The 18538-nt window shown below is 42.6% G+C and overlaps 2 long non-coding RNA genes across 3 annotated transcripts; both read right to left on the minus strand.

Moving 5' to 3' along the window:
- Window positions 1–5565: 5565 nt before the first annotated feature.
- Window positions 5566–9903, minus strand: LOC112947805. Of its 2 annotated transcripts, none has more exons than XR_003249480.1 (4): window positions 9806–9903; window positions 9526–9674; window positions 6245–6290; window positions 5566–6154 (listed from the first exon to the last, which is right to left on the minus strand). It is a non-coding gene; the product is annotated as an uncharacterized LOC112947805 (long non-coding RNA). The 2 variants fall into 2 exon arrangements; XR_003249481.1 differs by having other exon boundaries at window positions 5566–6157.
- A 1046-nt stretch (window positions 9904–10949) lies between these two features.
- On the minus strand, window positions 10950–18060 carry LOC112947804. The gene is made up of 2 exons (XR_003249479.1): window positions 17979–18060; window positions 10950–11842 (listed from the first exon to the last, which is right to left on the minus strand). It is a non-coding gene; the product is annotated as an uncharacterized LOC112947804 (long non-coding RNA).
- Between the last annotated feature and the right edge of the window lie 478 nt (window positions 18061–18538).

An 18538-nucleotide genomic window follows, 5' to 3' on the forward strand; every position in this document is an offset into this window, starting at 1 on the left:
AGAAGGAGAAGGAGCTCCCCAAATTATGGTTTTTGCCTGCTAAGTTCTTCTTGTTGCTTGTTGTACTACAACGTAGAGCCCATAGAGTGTCACAGCAAATTACAGTGCTTAATGACGTTGTGTTTCTCTGTTTCAAGCATTATGTCACCTTATGTGTTAACATGAAAATAAAAAGGTAGTTTTGTCCTAGTAATATTAATGAAAAATGCACCAGTGACTTGCCTCAGCTCTACTCTTCTCCTTTCCATGCTACTATTTTCCAATCTACTATTACCCACCTGTAATATCATACACTTGCTAGAAATATATGGTGTCCAACTGTCATTTCATGTGGCTAGATCTTTTGGAAATCTATATTTCACACTTCTATAGAGTTTGCTTTTACAGAATTGTTGGTTGCAGTGATTTCCATTTCCATATCCTATTTAATTTTATTCACTTTTCATATTTTTATTGTCATCTCTACTGAAAAATGAAGCCGCTCTTTCATTAACTTTGGGACCTTATGTAGAATATCTTGAAGCTCTAAAAATCCTTTCTSCATGGCAGCCCAACTTTTTTGGTAGTCATGTGCCTAAGTACACTCTTGTRTTTCTATTAAAACACTTTCTAAAGCTTGACTTACTTTAATTTTGTCAGTTCTCATTTTCTACCCATACCTCATGATATCCAGCATACGGTTTTACTGATTACTCCTGTTTTCCCATTCTTTTTAAACTGTATGCTTTCTTTTCATACAGTTTTCTGCTTTCTAACATCATTATTTTTCTAGTTAGGTATGGAGCACATTCTGTCATATTTTACGAATATAAATTCAACTGCAGGTAGTTTGTGCACCTTTGACTTGAAGTCTCTAAATTAAAGTCCTCGAGCCATTTGCTTTGGGTGGCTGTTCCCTTGCTTATTAAAGCTACCCTTCTCAGATTGAATATGTTAATGTTCTCAGATGATATTTTTCCAGTAGCAGCCTATATGTAGTTTTGACCARTGCAGTAGTGCTTTACCTACGCATTTCTTTTGCATGCACAGGTTTATGGCAGAGCTTGCACACRAAGCCTGCAGCACCCAAATTCCGTACCGCTGCAGAGCTGACACATTGCTCTGCGCATCCCCAGGCTCATAGCAACCTCCAGAGGCGCCTCCTTGCCCTATAATCTCCTGAGCTGTCTTTTTTTTTAGCCTTTCCCCTCCAGTTTTGGTCTATCAGCGCKCGGATGACGCATGCACGCCGGGCGAGACGCGGGGCCATGCCAGCCCGCGCCAACGGCGCGTCTGCGCTCATCGAAGGCGCGATTTCTCACCCCACGCTCTTCACAGGATGTGGAGTCGCTCTGCYGTTTTTGCCTTACGTGATTTACAATGCAGTCTAAATTTAGCTAATTTAATAGGCTTAAAGAGAAGCAGAGCTTGCCTGGTCCGTTTGCATCTAAAGAGTGCATACGGTACAACTAGTAGCATTTAAAACTCACAGGGTCACCTGGGGTATGCTTCACATATTTTGCTGGGTATATTTTGTTTTGCCTCTTCGTGGGGGTACCAGGCACAAAGAGATGCTGCTGAGTGTCTCCTGATCTGGGTCAGGTCTCTGCTAGGGTGAGGTTCTTCGTCCACTGATATTTGCAGTCATGGGAGTACGATACACTGGGTACTTAAGGGAGTAAAAAAAGCTGATTTGAGGGTCATGGTAACCTCTGACAGTGATCTGACRGGATGGTTACCCCCATGCCAGCACACCTGGGTCCCCCAAAGTGCAACTTCTAGACATTTGAACATTAGGAGGGCTTCCTGTCCCTYCCAGTTGGCCAACATGAGCCTGAGGTTGGCTTCTAAGCAGCATGCCAGGAGGCCAGTGCACAGCTCTGAGTGTTACCGGTACATACAAGCAACCACCAGTCCCAGGCTCCTCAAAGCAGCAAGGGCCAAGACTGTAACTCCAAGACTCTCCAAGGCCAAGATCAGAAAGGACAATGTATTGCACTCCAAAACTCCAATCCAACGCTGATGAACAGCCCAAATAGTAGAGAAAGCTTTCAAATGTACAAGTAGCTTTAGGAAGAACATAGTCTAATAATAACACAGAAAATAATCAATGTTTGACTATCGGGATTAATTGCCATTCCTTTGAACAACAGAGTTACCAAAACTCATCACTCCAATTACTTCTCTTTGGCAGTCATAAAGTCAAGCAGGACATATTGAAGCAAACGAGTCTTGCCACCAGCAACGAAGCAGCTAAGCTGAAGTGACTGGCAAAGCTCTCCTCTCAGCATAGCCCTTGCAAAGCTCTAAAGCTGCTCTAACAATTCCRTGTTGTTGTTTTCCGACAGGGAACAGTGCAGGAGGTGGATAGACAATGGCAGGCAATCCGCTTCACCTGTCTTATATGTGCCTGTGGCAAATGTCATATTGGAGAAGGGAATGAGCAGGTCAGGTCGGGAACATAATCTCAGTGTTTGTAAATAAAGCTCTTGATTGTATAGCTTTTGTTTTGGAGCAATATTCTCTGGGCTTTTTCAGCACTCTGGGACCATGGCCATTTTATCTACCGATGCTAGTGACATATTCCGATAGACAAAGAACAATGCCGGCCTACAGCATCCATCTTAAGTTTTCCAATTGATCTTGATACTACATTAAGTTTAAATAGAAACTAGTTTTTAAAGCACATATAGAAAATCATGGTAAATTATYTGAATATGAAACTTTTTGAACAAATCATTCTTTGAGGGAAAGAATCTGCCACTTTTACTCTTGCTATGTTGCTCAATATGCTACAAGTGATTGGATTCAAGGCTTAGATGGGCAACAAGGAAAGCATGCTCAGTTCCCTGGTCATCTGTAATTGCTAAAAAAAACCCCACAATTTATGTTGCTATTCTAAAAAAAAAAAAGTCTTCTTTCTTTCTTTCCTTCTTTCCTTTTCTACTTCTTTCTGTAGGATRGAATATATTTTTCATCTGCAAATTCTTATTCCAAATATACAGCATCTGGCTCAAAAYATTTACTACATTTTGAGGCCATATTCCTGATAGAGTAAGAGCAAGAGGGACATGATGTTGGCAGAGGAGGGGTCCCAATCACCCATAGACCGACACAAAGAGTGCCAGTGAGCAGGACGGTGGAGGTGCACAGACCTCCGAGCTTTCTCCCACAGTTGTATTTCTCAGGTGGTTGCAATAATGAAGTTGCATCACATCCAGAGGGCTGGAAAACAAGCGATTTGTTCATGGGTTAGAGATATAGCTGTCTGTGCTGCTTCTGATAGCATGTAGGTCCTATAGTCCTTAATTAAGCATCAGTTGGTTGCCTCTGATGCTCAGTTCTTAGGAAAAGCCTCTGGGCTGGTTCCTAAGTCTGTCGCTAAATGTGGCTTCTGGGTAATTTTAGCTTTAGATCTCTGGTATTTCTGATCTGTRTGAATATTTAGGTACTTATATGTATGTACGTGTATTTATGACTTCACATTCTCAGTTCTGAGAGTTTTAAATCCTCTGGTCTTCCTTTACGCTGTGTGTTGCTAGAGAATTTCCTGGCACCGAGAAATGTTCAGCCCTCACAAGAACATTTACACAGYGATATCTCACCCAGTTATCCTCTTGCACAGAAGATAAAAACAGACAAAAACTGCGACCCAGGAACCCAGCTCTCCCTGCAAGGCGCACGGCTGCAGCTCAGCTGCAGGATGAAAGCAGTTGTCACGGTTTTTAACAAAATCTTGGCGACAGGTAATGTAAAGAACATTCAAAACGAGTATAACCGGGATGTTTTTCAAAGTCTATTTTGTGTAAAGTGCTTTTTGGCTTCTYGGGCAGCAGTGGATGCCTGCGAGCGTGCAGAGCCGCGCGGTGCTGCACAGCTCGCCAGCACCCTCGCGTGGCTCGGCGCCCCGGGAGGAGGCAGCAGGCCTTGAGACGGGAACAGCCTCCTGTTGTCAGGGCCCAAAGCACAAGGCAGGCCAGAGGGCAAACTCCTCAGGGTTTTGGGGCTTTTTGCCCTGTGCGCATCCCGCACGGCAGCGCCGGAGCTGCAAATCCCGCTCTCCAGGTCTGCGAGGAAGGATATCCTCCCTGCAAGACCCGGCACACGGCTAATGCTGCCACCGCCTGGAAAGCCTGGCCTTGCTTACAGACTTCCAGCAGGTCTCCAGGTACCCACTGCCAGCCACAGTACAGCAGTAATTCTAGCATGCCAGCTAGAGGAGGGASGTCTGATACATGTGCAGAATTGCTCTTTGCCAGGAGAATATTTTTGGATCAGTGAATTTGCTGCTCAGGGGCAAAATTCCATCCTTGTTGAGGTCACTGAAGGTTTGGCTCATGACTTTAAGCAGCGTGGGACTTGGTGTGAGCCTGCTAGGATAGATGAGATGTGCTCTTTCCTAAATGCATTGCCATTAAATCTCCTTACAGCTGCACAGACGAGGATCTTCTAGAATATGTACCCAATATGTTCYCAATATGTTCTCCATCCCATCCAGTCTTCCCTTCACTTTCAGAGGCAGCAGCATTGGTGTCCTCTGACCAGGACACCAGCATGTGCCCTGTGCAACTGTTGAGCAGGACATTGTCACCCCAGACCCTCATGGGATAGAGAGACAAGCTCCTTGCAGGACGACTGGTCATGCAGGACACCCAACAGCAGCAAGAACTGAGCCTGGATCTCCTAAGCCCAGTTCTCCTAAGCCCACATCATCCATGCAAGGTGCAGCACCCACACAAGGCGACTCTTCAACACCAAGCCCAGCTCCCATGCCACAGCACTTGCCTCATTAGAGACAGGAACATTCCTCCATCAATTCCACACCTGTCTTGTATTTCACATTGTTATGGCAATCTTTTTCAATTTTTAGCATTTGCTTTTCTGAGTGTTTCATATCTTGAATAAAAAAATGAAGTAATAACATAAATCAAACTAAAAAGGGGCTGCCTTTTTCCTTTTCAGATGTATCTGTCTGTCGAGTTGCAGTGTAAGTTTAGTGTTACTGATCTAGTAGTTATTTTAACTGCTGCTTGTCTCCAGCCCTGTTGATATATTGGTTATTTTTATATATGGTAGGCCATTTATGTGACTGATTTTGCAATTCATGCTGCCTGCTGAAGGACATCCCTTGAAACAGACCTCATAGCTGTATTCTCAAGATGAAAGCAATTGGGCAGAAGTACCTTGCTGAAAAGAGGGACCTCTATTACATTTATTTTTTTTCTGAATTGCTTGCTCAAGCCAATTGGTTAGGTTATTGGAAGAAATGAAACAGGGAAAAATTGATAGGATTCAGGTGTCRGTGTGTGGCATTAAAGCCATTTCTTATCCTTAGCAAATGGTGACTGTTGGATCAAATTCCAGTATATGGCCAAAATATAGTGCAAGGRAGAAAATGATAATGCTTATCATGCTAGCACAGGGTTAGGGGAGGTGAATACAAGTAACACCAAAAGTGCTCAGGCAAATTACCCAGGATTGTTACTTTAGCCAGTTGCTCTCCCTATACGTGGARGGAGAATATTGCACTACCTGCAATTGCATGGGTAACTTGTATTTTAGGGACACTGTAGGTGTCAATATAAAAATCAAGAGACAGGGAGGGAAATAGCAGAGACCAGCAACAGAAAAACTTTGCTTTGGCAAGGAAGGATGCTTAGCTTCCTGTTTAATGCTCTTTTAAGGTATGAAAATGCAGATTTTCAGCAGCCAAGAAGCACACTGTCTTCAGTGATGCCCAGAGCACAACACTTGCATGTGTTTTAACTCTGCAAGATACATGCAAACAGGCAAGTCAACCACAGCTCTTAATTTTGGTTTGTTAGCTTCCAACCAGAACAAACCAAAAAAAGATAAAAAATAAGTTTTACAAGACACTCAGCTGCCGGACACAGTCCAAAACATGATTCTGTTTGCTCAAGCACACAGCTACGCTGAATGGTTGTTAACTTCTCTGGCCAATTGCCCAACTGGGTACAAAGCTTTTTGGGATATGTTCTTACTTTGCTTTCGTCGTTTCACAGCTGCTGGTGTCACAGGCACGATCTTCTGTTTGCATCCTCACGATGCCAGAGGGAACGGGGTTCAAGATGCAAAACTTGGCCTAACGTAAACTGCTTCCATGGATCATGGATGAGACTCCAATTCAGAACACACTCATGTACCAAATGAATACCTGCTTTAGGCAAAAAGACAGGGAAGGGTTCTTATTTTGTATGGGAGTCATTTTTTTTTAATGCCATATCATTTTTATTCAATAACCTACCTTTATCCTTTCGACTTTGAGAAGGCGTTTTCCTTCAGAACAGACCCTGAAATGAATTTTAAAACATACAAAATTCAAGTGACTTCACAATTCCTTGTGAAATTAAACCCAGATAGAGCGAGCAAGAATCCATCTTAACACTGTACATGACATTTTGCTTGAAAATTTACAAAAATGGGAAAGGAGGGCTAAGCGTCGGATCTGACATTTGCAGGTTTTCTCTGTGCATCTCCCGGGGTCGCACTGACACAGCCCACAGGACCGGGAATCCCTTCAAAGCAGGATCTGGCAGATGGGGAAATCTCTCAAGGCAGCTGTGGCAGATGGGAATTCATGAGAGAAGTCCCACAGAGACCCTCCATCTTCACCCTGACTTCCTCGCCTGCAGCGCTCTTCTTCGGGGCTGGACCAGCTGGCTCACAAGGCTCTTGGATGCAGCCCTTAGAGCAGATTGGGAAAAAATGGCAAATGGAAGTTAGAGATAGCATGAGAGGCACCTTGGTTAGAGACGAGGGCATCTTGGTGGGCACCCGTTGTGTACCATTGCAATGGTACACCCATTGCACCAGTAGGTCCTAGGTCCAAGAGCTCATTAACTGTCTGTGTCACACTGGGAGCCCTTCATGTAAAACATTACATTTAGGTGCAGAGTCAAAAGTGGACATTTGTTAAACATCCAGCCCTAAGCTCACTAAAATCATTGTATTTTAATATGCTTCGGGTCCAGTTCATTTGCAGAGCTGCTGCTTCTCCATTCACCCTAAACACCCCAACATTAGTGACATTCTCTTCCAGAGAGACAGCATCACTGCAACCCCACCTCTACTCATCTTATTGCTACTACCCCTTCATTGGTGTAATAAAAATGCAGAAAAGCAAACCATGGTGAATGGCAAAACTGTTCTATCCCATTCTTCAKCAAAATAGGAAAATATATATAAAATAGATATTTTTAAAAACAACAAAGCCCCAGCAAGGTGTCTGTGGGCTGCAAGGCAGGTCAGGARCGCAGTCCAGTCGGGAGCCCCTGCACAGCTCCCTGCTGGCTCTAGAGGGCTGCCGTCAACCACGGGAACGCATCCCAACGTGGCCCTTGTCAGCACCTGCCTCTTACTTTGGATGCCTCTTTATGCATCGCCATCAATGAGTTACTATTGCGCTATGAATCRGCTATTGTAACGGGCCAGAAGCAAATGTCCTTTGGAAGGAGACTGCCGTCTGTCACCGTGATCTTTGGTTGATGCTGTGTTATACACGCGCACCAACAATGCTGGGCRGAAAGGTTTAATATTAAATCTTCTTGACGTTGTGCAGGCCGGCTCACAGCAGGGAAAACGCACGGGTTCACTAGCAGAGGTAAGAAAGGATTTGTTTTCATCCTACAGCCATCCAGCTGAGGAGGGCTAAAGCGGGAGCTGTGGTTAAGTGAAAAATACAGCTCAGAATACCCGTGTGAATTTGTGTTGGAAAATAAGTAAATGCACATTCAAGAAGAATAAAATTAAAGTTTCCACACTAAATGAGCTCTTGTCCAATGCGTAATACTAACGCATAATATTGCATTGGTTTATATGACATTGTGTATCATAAACTATGCACATTGGCTGTACTTTGTTCTATAATCAATCTTCATATTTCACATTTTAAAGTTTAAACAAACTTCTWTATTTCTGATGGATGAAAATTTTGAGGAATGAATCCACAAGGAATGTGGGTTCCAAGAACCCAGTTGTAAAGACACTGCAATGTCCATCCCTTGGGCAGTGCTCCGTACCTTCCTCTCAAGTGAGGATGCACAGTGAGCATGACAGCCCTGAGCTTGCTGCAAGYTGGGCCAGGACGCATTAAAAACATGTTGTCCCTGCGGTCACCTTTACTATGAAGGTCCTCTGGCCTTGCTCCTTGGAAGTAGGAATTAATSTCAGGTTCATGGGACACAAAGAAGGATAAAAAAAGCTTTAGGAATCCTAACATCTTCATAATAAAAGCAACTCTAGAATAAGCAAAAGTATACATGCAAGGCAAATGTTTTATATGATACAGACACTTTATGTAAGAAAATGGGATAGCTGCATATCATTTAAGCAAGTATCAAAGGGATAGTTTACAAGGGGGTAAAGAGATACCATTTACTAAGCTGCCCTGAAAATTATAACAGAAGAATCAAACACATTTCCTGGCTTAACTGAGCATAGGATATGATTTCTCCAAGTACTGTCACCAGTGTTAAAAATATGTGATGGGATATATCAGTAAGAAACATCTTCAAAGGGGATTAAAGCTTCAGATTTTTTTTTTCCCCCCCCTGTTTGAGGCAATAATATATTGAATTCTTTTGGAGTAATTAAACTTGAAACCGATCCAGCTTTTTTTTTTTTCCCCCCTCCTCCTCTTTGGGTACAATGCTCCTTACAGTTTATAGCTAATTGGCAGGTGAGCAAGATAAGTAGCACTGAGCAACACTTGACGCTRCTATCGCCTAAGGGAGAGCCGGGCAGGCTGCCGTGTGGGAAGGGGCTGTTCAAATGCACATGCAAGAGGAGCAAAATGAATTTTCACCCGAGGAGATAATGCAAGGGACTTAACCTCCCCTAAGAAAGAAGACCTCAGCGTTCCAGGAGATTTCATATGGAGAAACCGGCTCAGAGATGACAGCAAAGATTCTTTGCAGCAACCTAAACACTAAAAAACCCATAGGCTGCTTTGCTGCTTGGTTGAAATCACCGAAGCAGACCACTTGACTTGTATTCAGTCTCTGCTAATCCCCACGGAGATTTATCCCATGTTTGTCATTAGTTGACTGCACTGGCAGACTCGCTCGCCCTCCCCAACCAAAACAGCAACAAAAACGCCCCTGCATCAAAGAGCATTTTCTTTCGACTTTGATCATATTCCTCGTGGTGCTCAAGCTTGTTGCTAGGAGAAAATATGGTTTCAAGGAGGGGGCAAATCATTATAATAATTACTCATGTTACCCCGCAGTGAGAACAACCGGCGCCCAGCTGAATTACAGAACAAAGCAGGGTCTAACTGATAGAGCTCRTGACAGGCCTGCTGTGCTTGAAGCCCCATGAAATCAGGGCCACAGCAGCCCCATGTGATGCAGAAGAGCATCCATCCCGGGTGGATGCGCCCAGTGGACTGCATTGATTTGCAGAAATAAAAATAAAATTTAACATTTAACACCTGCAATGTTACATGGGCCTCCTCTAGTGGCTCGGCAAGGTTGGCATTCAGGCATGCACAGAACAGCAGACAAGATAACAGCAAAAGTAGCTTACCAGGTTCAGGCAACGTAAGATGGTGAGCCAGGTGCTATCCTGAGGTCTCACTGATAGAGGTATCACTGACCATAACTCCACTTCTCAGTGTCCTTGGCTACTCTTTTTATGAGCAGCGTGTTCCTGGTCGCTCTTCTAGCGGCATGGGCCTATGGAGTCAAGAARGACAGGCCACCAAAGCAATCCTGTCCATCCCAGTCTGAGCAACGTACAGACCATCTAGTCAGAAGAGCAGCAGTATGTCTTGGTATCGGTGATGGTAGACAGACTAGTGACTTACTTGTCCTTCCAGCTTCTGGGTTCCTGGGATCTTGCTGCTGGAGCATCTCCCCACTAGCAGACAGAAATGTGCTCCCATGRGGTATCTGATGGCCCAGGCAGATGAGTTGCAGGAACAAGCACAGCAAATAGCTTACTTAACGTCACACAATAGCTATCTGAAGACCAAAACCTAAGTCTTCCAACTGTCAGGGTTTTGGTCTATTGACCCAGCCACGCTCCTTAGCAGGAAATTATTTATTGCAGTCTTATATMAAAGATAGAATAAGCATTAAAAAAAATATTGTGTAGAGATATAAGATTCCTCCAAGCATATTAACATCAGGAGATCAGACTGCAAGCTTTACAGCATGAAAGAAAAGCAACAGGCCAGTCCATTAAGGACAGCAGAGAATGCCAGMAAATTGGATCGCAAAACCCCAAGTATTTCTAAAAATCCGTAACAGACCCACAGAATAAAAAGGAAAGCAAAAATCAAGGTGCAAGACTAGTTTCCGTTGACTTTATAATCATGTGAAGAGAGAGAGGCCCTGGACTTATTTGCCTGGTGCTAGTGAGGGGCAGTGTTGCCTACAGCTGTGACCTGCCCCGGGATGAGGGGAAGGAAACAGCTGGCAGAACCCAAGGGAGCTGGGCCAAGCAAGGATAAATAAAGCCTTAGCCCAGGGGCATGGCTCTAGTCAGAGCATTTGATCAAGATGTGGAAGTTATGGAGAAACTCATTTGGAGTTAGGGCTTTAACATAGTTTGGTTATTTGATTTAGCAGGAGATTAGGGGATTTGTTTCAGTTTTAGACTTCAGCAGAGCTCRGAACATCAGTTCTTCCAAGTCAGAAATTCAGTAGCTTCATACAGTTTAGTACCTAAAGCTGGAATCATCCTTGGCTTTTTGAAGGCTTATTTTTATTGTAGATTGAATTTTATATCTAAAGAAAATACTCATAGATTGAATTCAGTGTTGTTTCAATCTGCATTTTTCATTGAAACTGATAAAGCTTTTTAAAAAGCCYAGTTGCTCAAAGAACTACAGAAAATCTGAGCAGCTAGGAGTAAAATTCATTTTTATTCATCTATACAAGCTATTTTGAAAACTTCAGCAGTTCAGTAAAAAAAGTGGACACTAAAAAAGGCAATTTGTCTTCRAAGGTTTAATAACAGAAAGATTACAAGAAAACAGTCCAGAACTTTGAAAGATAGAATGGATTGCATGTGAATTTAAAATACAAACTCACTTCTTGTTTTCATCAGTGGAAGTCAGAAGCAAATTCTATGAATTTTTATAGGTCTACATTTGTAGAAAACAGACTGCTGTAAAATGCTGAACTATGGATTTTATTGCCTTTGGAGCATCCTGCCTCCTACTGCAAGTTGCATGACCAAGGCCCACCTCTAAGTTGGGCATAAACCGCAGTGATTCCACTGTCACCCTACCTTTTGTGACAGATCTGCTGCTCGAAACATGCAGCAAGAACAAGAGATGTAAAACCTAGCCAACAACCTCCAAAACACAAGATTTAGTTGACTACAGGAAAAGGGAAAGAATGTATAGCAACACCATTGCTGCTACATTAAATGGCATGGCTCGAAGTGCGTGGGGCTGTGTTGAAAAGAAAGGATGAAACTTCCTCTTTTCCTCAGTAAATGCACTTCCCTAAGCACTGAAGACTGAAGGAACTCATGATGAACTGCAATAAATTACTGCCYCAAAACCTGGATTAATTAGCAATAGAAGGAGTTGTATGAGAAGCTAAACTCCAGTCTCTGGATCAGTAGGAGATAGAAATTGGTAATCTGAGCCATTCTTCACAACTGAAGACCCAAAATGACGTGACACCCAAGCGCACTCCCAGCCTTCACATGAAGATGACAGAGCTGGAAGTGATACAGCTACCACACTCCGTTATTCAGAAACAGGTTACAGCACAGGAGCCTCAGGCTCATGGCAGAACTTCAGTTGTGCAAGTCCTCTCTTATTTCTGTTCTGCATGGATTCAGTCTTTTGGACTSCATAGTATTCAGATCCAAGTTTGGTTATGCTCTGGAAAAAAACCAGGATGTGCTTTAGAAAGAGGGGGAATCAAATGACAAAGTAAAATAAACAAAATGAAATGTGGTACATGCTGAAATCAGGGACCACCCCTTTTAACACTCCTATGTAGACAAGGAAAAAATGCAACACATGCCTCATCGTCTGCTAGAGATGCCCTGAAACATATAACTACATCAGTTCCTGAAACTGTAATGAAAGAGCTATAATAAATACCTAAAATTGTGTAGAAAATATCTGTACTTGTTTGAAAAAAATGCCTGGGTTTCTGAAGTGCCTCTGTATTTCATTAAGGCACTGGTTCTGAAATGGTGGTGCTAAATAAGAGCTTTTTAATTTTCCAGACAGTACAAATAGAGTGATTCATCTTTCAGGTGAAAGAAAGACAGGAAAGGATTATCTTTTTCACCTCCTGTGTTTAAAAGGTATCACATCAAACTCCAGATGACATGACGTTTACATGGATCACTGCTTAGTCATTTGAGATTCAGCATGGCTGAAAGATGTCAAGTGTAGGGCAAACACCTGCATATTTCAAAACAGTAGGAGCTGCACATTACATTTAAGAACAGTAAAGTGCAGAATGAAAGGGCAAAACAAAYGCCAGTGAAACAAAATGAATGTGAATGCTGCAGATCTGCAGCATAACAAGAAAAAAGGGGTATTCATTAATGGAGAGTCACAGCAGGTTCTGGGCTCAAATACCCAGCAATGACAATGAAGTTCTGCTGAGAGCCTTCCCAAAGCAGCGTTCAGCAATGCTCAAAGTGACTTTGGGGAAAAAATGTGCGCTTTATTGTAATAAGACAGCCTTAACTATACCTTATGTTCCATCCCGATGGCTTCCAGCACCACCCCTGATGGGCCCAGCGCATGCTCAAGGATAATGAAGTTAGCAGAAGTCTTTTCATCAATACCTGCGATCCTCAGTTCAGACTTTGTCACGTCCAAAGTCTCTCTAAAGAGGACCAAGGTGCAAAAGAACAGGATTGCTCCTGGAAAGTCCTTTATTCATTTCAAAGGCTGTTGCAATATTTTACTGCATTTACTYTTGAAGAATGCCTCTAGAAAGGCATGGATGAAGTTATGCTACCCACATACATCACACTCATTCAGTGTCATTTGAAAAACCAGCAGAACTCCCCCAGGCATCCGTAATCAATTCGTCTTCCAATTATTTCTCAATTACGTCTCAAATTTATTCCAGCTTACATTCCTATCCATGCCCTGAAGTCCTGTCCCAACCATCTTTTGCAACCATAGGCACCACACCTCCTTGCAGAGCTCTAGGGTTACCCACTGCATTTCTTGGTGAGACCTTCAAGTGCATCGCAGTCCAACCACGGCACTCACTTGTGCTGGGCAATGGATGAGTACGAGCAACGCACACACTCMGCCCCATGGCTCGTGACAGCGGGACATTTGCTGTTGTGCCAGACAAAAGAGTGGAGGCGACCACCAGCCCCTATCACCTTACACTCAACAAGCTCTGGGAGGCTTGGGAGTTGAATTATTGAGGGGGGACGGTTTGCTAGGGCCTTGATCTGGTTTTTAGTGTGCCTCGGCATGGAAACCCAGCTAGGAGGCTCTGGAAAGCAGCACAGGAAGGGATGTCCCTTTTAATATATTAACTATGAAGACAWACTTGGTCAGTAAAAGGTTAAATGACACTACGTGAGTCTCTATGTCCCTGCCCTCCACCTTCCCTACACTGCAAGTCTGAGTTTAATAAGCCCAAATCCAGACCATCTAGGCCTGGAGCTTTCTAAGATTTAAGTCCTTTAAATGTGAAGCACCTCATTATACCTGCCTATTTCCAATAAAAAGGGAAGATAACTGGGGTCACATCAATGTCTTATCASTGATATTTGTTTGACTTCCCCTTCAAAAGTGCACTGCATGTTTTTTTTTTTGTGATGGAATCAAACACTTTGGAGCCGTACAGTACAAGAAGATGTATCAGCTTTCAAGTAAGAACTTTAAAAAGGAGACGGGTCTGTGTTGCACTCTAAAAATAAAGAACTATTGTACAGTATAGCATATAACACTTGCACCATAGCCAATTGACTTCCTTCCTATTAATCAGCTACTCTGTTTACCTTCTTACACAAACCATTTCAAAACCATTAAAACTAAGAGGATTAGCATCACGTTTCTGGCAAAAGGCACCTTACTTTCAGCAAATGCTACTTTCACTCTCCGAGGAGATTTAAAAAAATCTTGAAAGAAATGGGTTCTTTATTGTGGCAAATTCACTGAAACAGGTATAATTTATGTCTCCCATTAAAAAAAAAAATCACGATGTTAGAAGAATACAGCCCTSTTGTCCAGGGAAACAGAATTGTAAAAGAGTTAAGTTACCAACAAGGAAAAAGTTACAAAGCAACCCTGAAATGCAAGTTAAATCCTGACAATGTGAATTAATTGCTCTGTCCTGGCCACGTACAAATAGTTYCTCCTTTTGTAGCTTTTATTTAGAACAGCAGGGAATGTTTAACTTGACCCRCAAACAACACAGCAAGCCAAAAATTCAAGGCTCAAAGCTTCCTTTTTCTTATTCTTTGGGAATCTGTGCATTAAGAAAGTAAGAGTCCTAGAGTTCATTCTTTATTCTAACTTACTTTGCCTCCAGTCATGATCACAAAATGTTTGCAAGAAATCAAATGAAATATAATTGCTCCCAACAAATTCATAGTCCCTGAAAGCATCAGCTAAGTAGCCCCTGCTGACAGGTGCCTCTTGCACCACTGCAGACATTGACCAAGTTTTGTGGAACCAGGCATAAGAGATGTAGAAACTAACCAGTAATACCCAAGTATTTTCCCATCTCTTCCCTAAATATTTCTAGCAGCAAATTTGTTATGTAATCTTTGAACTAAGATGTCCAAAGCACTTTTGCAATCCAATTTAGAGCTTTTCAAACAGTACCTGGCATTAGCTATTTTCTCACATATCTACATTTTGCTATTACCAAATAGCATCTAATTTTGTCTTGTGCTTAATAATGCAAATTTTTTTTTTTTCCAATTTATTGCACTCTTTGAGCATGCCAGGAAGTAGTAGGCACTACCGCCCTCSTCCTCCCCAATTCTAGCTCATACTACCTCTGGAAAAAGAGAACAGAGGTGCAGTAAAAGGAAAAAATCAGTTCATTTGGGAGAAGAGTTGAAGTCAAAAATATGTTCAGATGCTTTCTTTTCATTTAAACTTTTTTCGTCTAACTCTAATTCCTAGAAACAAGGAACAACAGACCAAATCCAAGGGAAAGCTGCAGTTAGGCAATATAATATGTCAGCTAACAAAACACTGAGGTTCAAAGTCTGTTGTACCAGTTAAGTATTCAGTTATCTGTCCAGCRCAGCTAATATATGGGTATTGCTCCGCGATTGCTGGTCTGGGATGAGGCTTTTAAGGTGCATAATTTTYCAGGCAGACTTTGAAGATCAGTCTCCGGGCTCCAATGACGACAGCCCTTTCGGCGTGACAAGATAAATGACCCTTTATAACTCCTGTCATATCATAAAGCCGGCATCAGGAAATTAAGATAAAACTTTTTTGCTGGCATTGCACTGTTCTAGGCCTACACGGCTCAGCTGCTCACTGCTGGAAAAAGTCGGGTTATTTCCAAGGCTGCGTGTTGAACTAGAGCCACAATCTCACCAAACAGCAGCTTGGGGAAGCTGACTTGCTCCTAATTGCATAAATGTAATAAAATCTGTGTTCAGAGAGATATCTCTAAGCTTCATATTCAACCCACAGCTATCTTCCTTTCTCAATTATGAAAATAGACACCAAGAACTCAGGGATTTCCTCTGTGCACAGGAGTTAAGGGTTTTGTGGAAGGTTTCAAACTGAGCTGCTTAGGTGCAAGATCTAAAAATAAGCCCAACAGTCTGGGCTTTTGATCAATAAAGCTTAAGTGTAGAGCCTTAATTCTAACATTATTGAAAGTTATCAAAAAGATGAAGTTCGAACATAAGAKCTTTTAAGTTCTGAAAAATAAGATTTCTGCAGCCAACAATGAATAATTTTAGTTAATAACAGAAAATTGCCTTATCAGTGGTGCCAGGACACAGAATCTACAGGAGTAACTTTTTCATGTGGAGTAGGCTTCTTCCAGCCTCCAAATAACAACAATTAKTTCTTGAATGAAAAAGAACGGTGGTTACAAAACTTTCAGGAATGAAAAATAAAAAAGAAATTACATCCTCAGGAGCAYGGTGGCAAGAAAAACAAAATTCTATAATGTTTTAAGCATCCATCTGTACCCGGCTCTGCTATTACCAGTCTATCTTGCACAAACAGTGGATCTCTTCTGATAGAAAAATACTGAGATTTTAAAAACATTTGCAGAAACTGGGCACCGTGCTGCCATCACCTTTTGCAAGTCCTAAATTTCTTGCAGTTCCATTTGCATTGCCAAGCTTAGAACTATGGTTTTTCCTTTTTGCACAATCCCAGAAAAGAAAATGGGAATTCAGCCTCATCTGCCACATAGGTTCTTCCATAAATGCAACTGTTTTTCTGCAAGAGAGGATAAGCTCCAGTAACCCAGCCCTGGGCTGCATCTTATGGCCACTACACAGGTAAAGCTGCCAAAACTGGAAGCTTGGCCTGGAAAAGATGGACCTGACATARCTGCTGTGAGCATCCAGCATGAAAAGTCTTTCTTAACGCTGGAAGTGTGACAACAGGGAGTTGCCTTTAGAGTCATCCCATATTTTACATTGTAAAGTGCAATGCAGCTGCAACTGTGTATAAAATGTATAAAGAAGCCTCAAGTAAAGCCTGATTTCTGTCTGAAGAGTTAAAGGCCCTCAAGCTCAGTCTCTTTAGCCAGCTAAGAGAAAGCCACAAGAGATACAGCAAGATATACTGTATATTAAAAGGTTGGTGCTTTTTTTCAAAATGATAACGTGCTGAAGGAAGTGATGTGCTCTGCCACAGTAGCTGGCTGTCTAATTGCAAGCCATGCAATCCTATCCCCCCAGAGATTTCCAGATAAAAAAGCACTGTCATCACCTCCACCCTGCCCGGCTCCGCTCGCGCTGTACAGCAGGTAAGACAAGAAACGGGGACAGGCAGGTTTAAATAGATGGAGTACATTTGAGAAACTGGACAACTGCAAACACCATGGACACGTGTGCAGCAGGAATGCAACAAGTTGAGGACAAAAGGCTTTTCAAGCGGATACCAGTAAAATAAACGACACATGTTACTTTGAAGGAACATGGGAGCCAATCTCAGCACCTAAGGAAAGGAGCCATCTGGGTAAAGTCTGAAAAGTCACTTTTTGAACGAACAAGCAAGGCATGAATTCAATGTTTCACCGGGAGCCTGGGTAGGGAGATATTCCTTGTGTTGGTTTGAGACAGCTTGGAATAATGTTAAAGTTTTGCTGCTTGAACAAGGCAAAATTTTAGCACATCCTGCCATTAAGTGATTGCCATTAAAGAATTTAAGTTGAATTGTGATCCCTTTTAAAGAAGGAGTGAGCCTCCTGAAAGTCTTTGTCTGATTTTCCTCTGTCTATACACCACACAGGTTTATAAATAGCAGGCTCATGAATGTTATGGCAGAACTACTTGTTTTTAACTTGATTTCAAGCAGGCTCATAAATGCTGCACAGAGCTGTCTAAACTCATTTTCTAGTGTGTTGGAGAGAATAGCTGGTGTTCAGGTGGGACAAGAACCCACATCTTCCTCTCCATCTCAAAGAGGATGGTAGAGCAAGGATGAGGACTGGGAAAATCATCACTGGGAGCTGTGAACCACAGCAGCAGATCACTAGCTGCTTTAAGACACATGAAGCAGAGACTGAAGGGAGCTTTGTACAAATCACAGATACTAGGCTATGGGAAGACAACTCAAGGCACCAAGAGCCTGTCTTTGGACAAGTCTTTTCTTTGCCCTTCTCTAGACCTCCAGGCACAGATGTTTTTCCATTGTACCATGGCACTCCTTTTCCCAGGATTTGACAAAAAACAAAGGAGAGAAGAGGCAGAAGAAAAAAAAAAAAAAAAAGAAAAAGACATGGGATTTAACAAAAAGCCAGCCAAGTCCTGACTTCCAGCCTCCATATTATCCTTTCCCTTAGATCAACCCTTCCAAACATTTTGAGACTCACCAGCATCATCCCACTGTTAAGCCTGAGGTTAAGAGCTGAGGTTAGCCCAAGAGCAGCTACAGCTTTGCTGACACCCACAACAGCCATTTTTCACATTTGCCCCTTCCGCACCTATTTATTCTGCGAGGGTAACGAGGAACACGTGGGTAGGGAATAGGTCTCCTGCCGATCCCCTTTGGTGTGGTGGGTGGTTGATATCTGCAGCTGTGCTGGAGATCAGCCTGTAATTACACCCAACATCAATGGCCTTAGGGCCATGGGCTGGAATTGCTGAAGCATCGAGGTCTCCTGGCCCTGGATGTGTTCCCTAGACTGCACAATTACGCTGGTTTTACTTTCTTTCCTGGCTACCAGAAGAAGTATGAAGGAGCTRTAATAGGGAGTGAAGACCTAGCTGTCTCATGCAGGAGTGTATTAATTGAASAAATTTTTATAGCTGTGGAAGCCTAAATGACTTCTCTGCCTCTAGGCTTTCTGCACAGGATTGTATATTCAGGTGGAAGAAATATAGGAGTTTGGCTGCAGTAGCATTTAGCAAAACTAAAAATCTTTAGTTAAAT

The sequence above is a fragment of the Nothoprocta perdicaria genome, unplaced genomic scaffold (assembly GCF_003342845.1).
Source record: "Nothoprocta perdicaria isolate Ctin4 unplaced genomic scaffold, notPer1 scaffold_247, whole genome shotgun sequence".
NCBI lineage: Eukaryota > Metazoa > Chordata > Aves > Tinamiformes > Tinamidae > Nothoprocta > Nothoprocta perdicaria.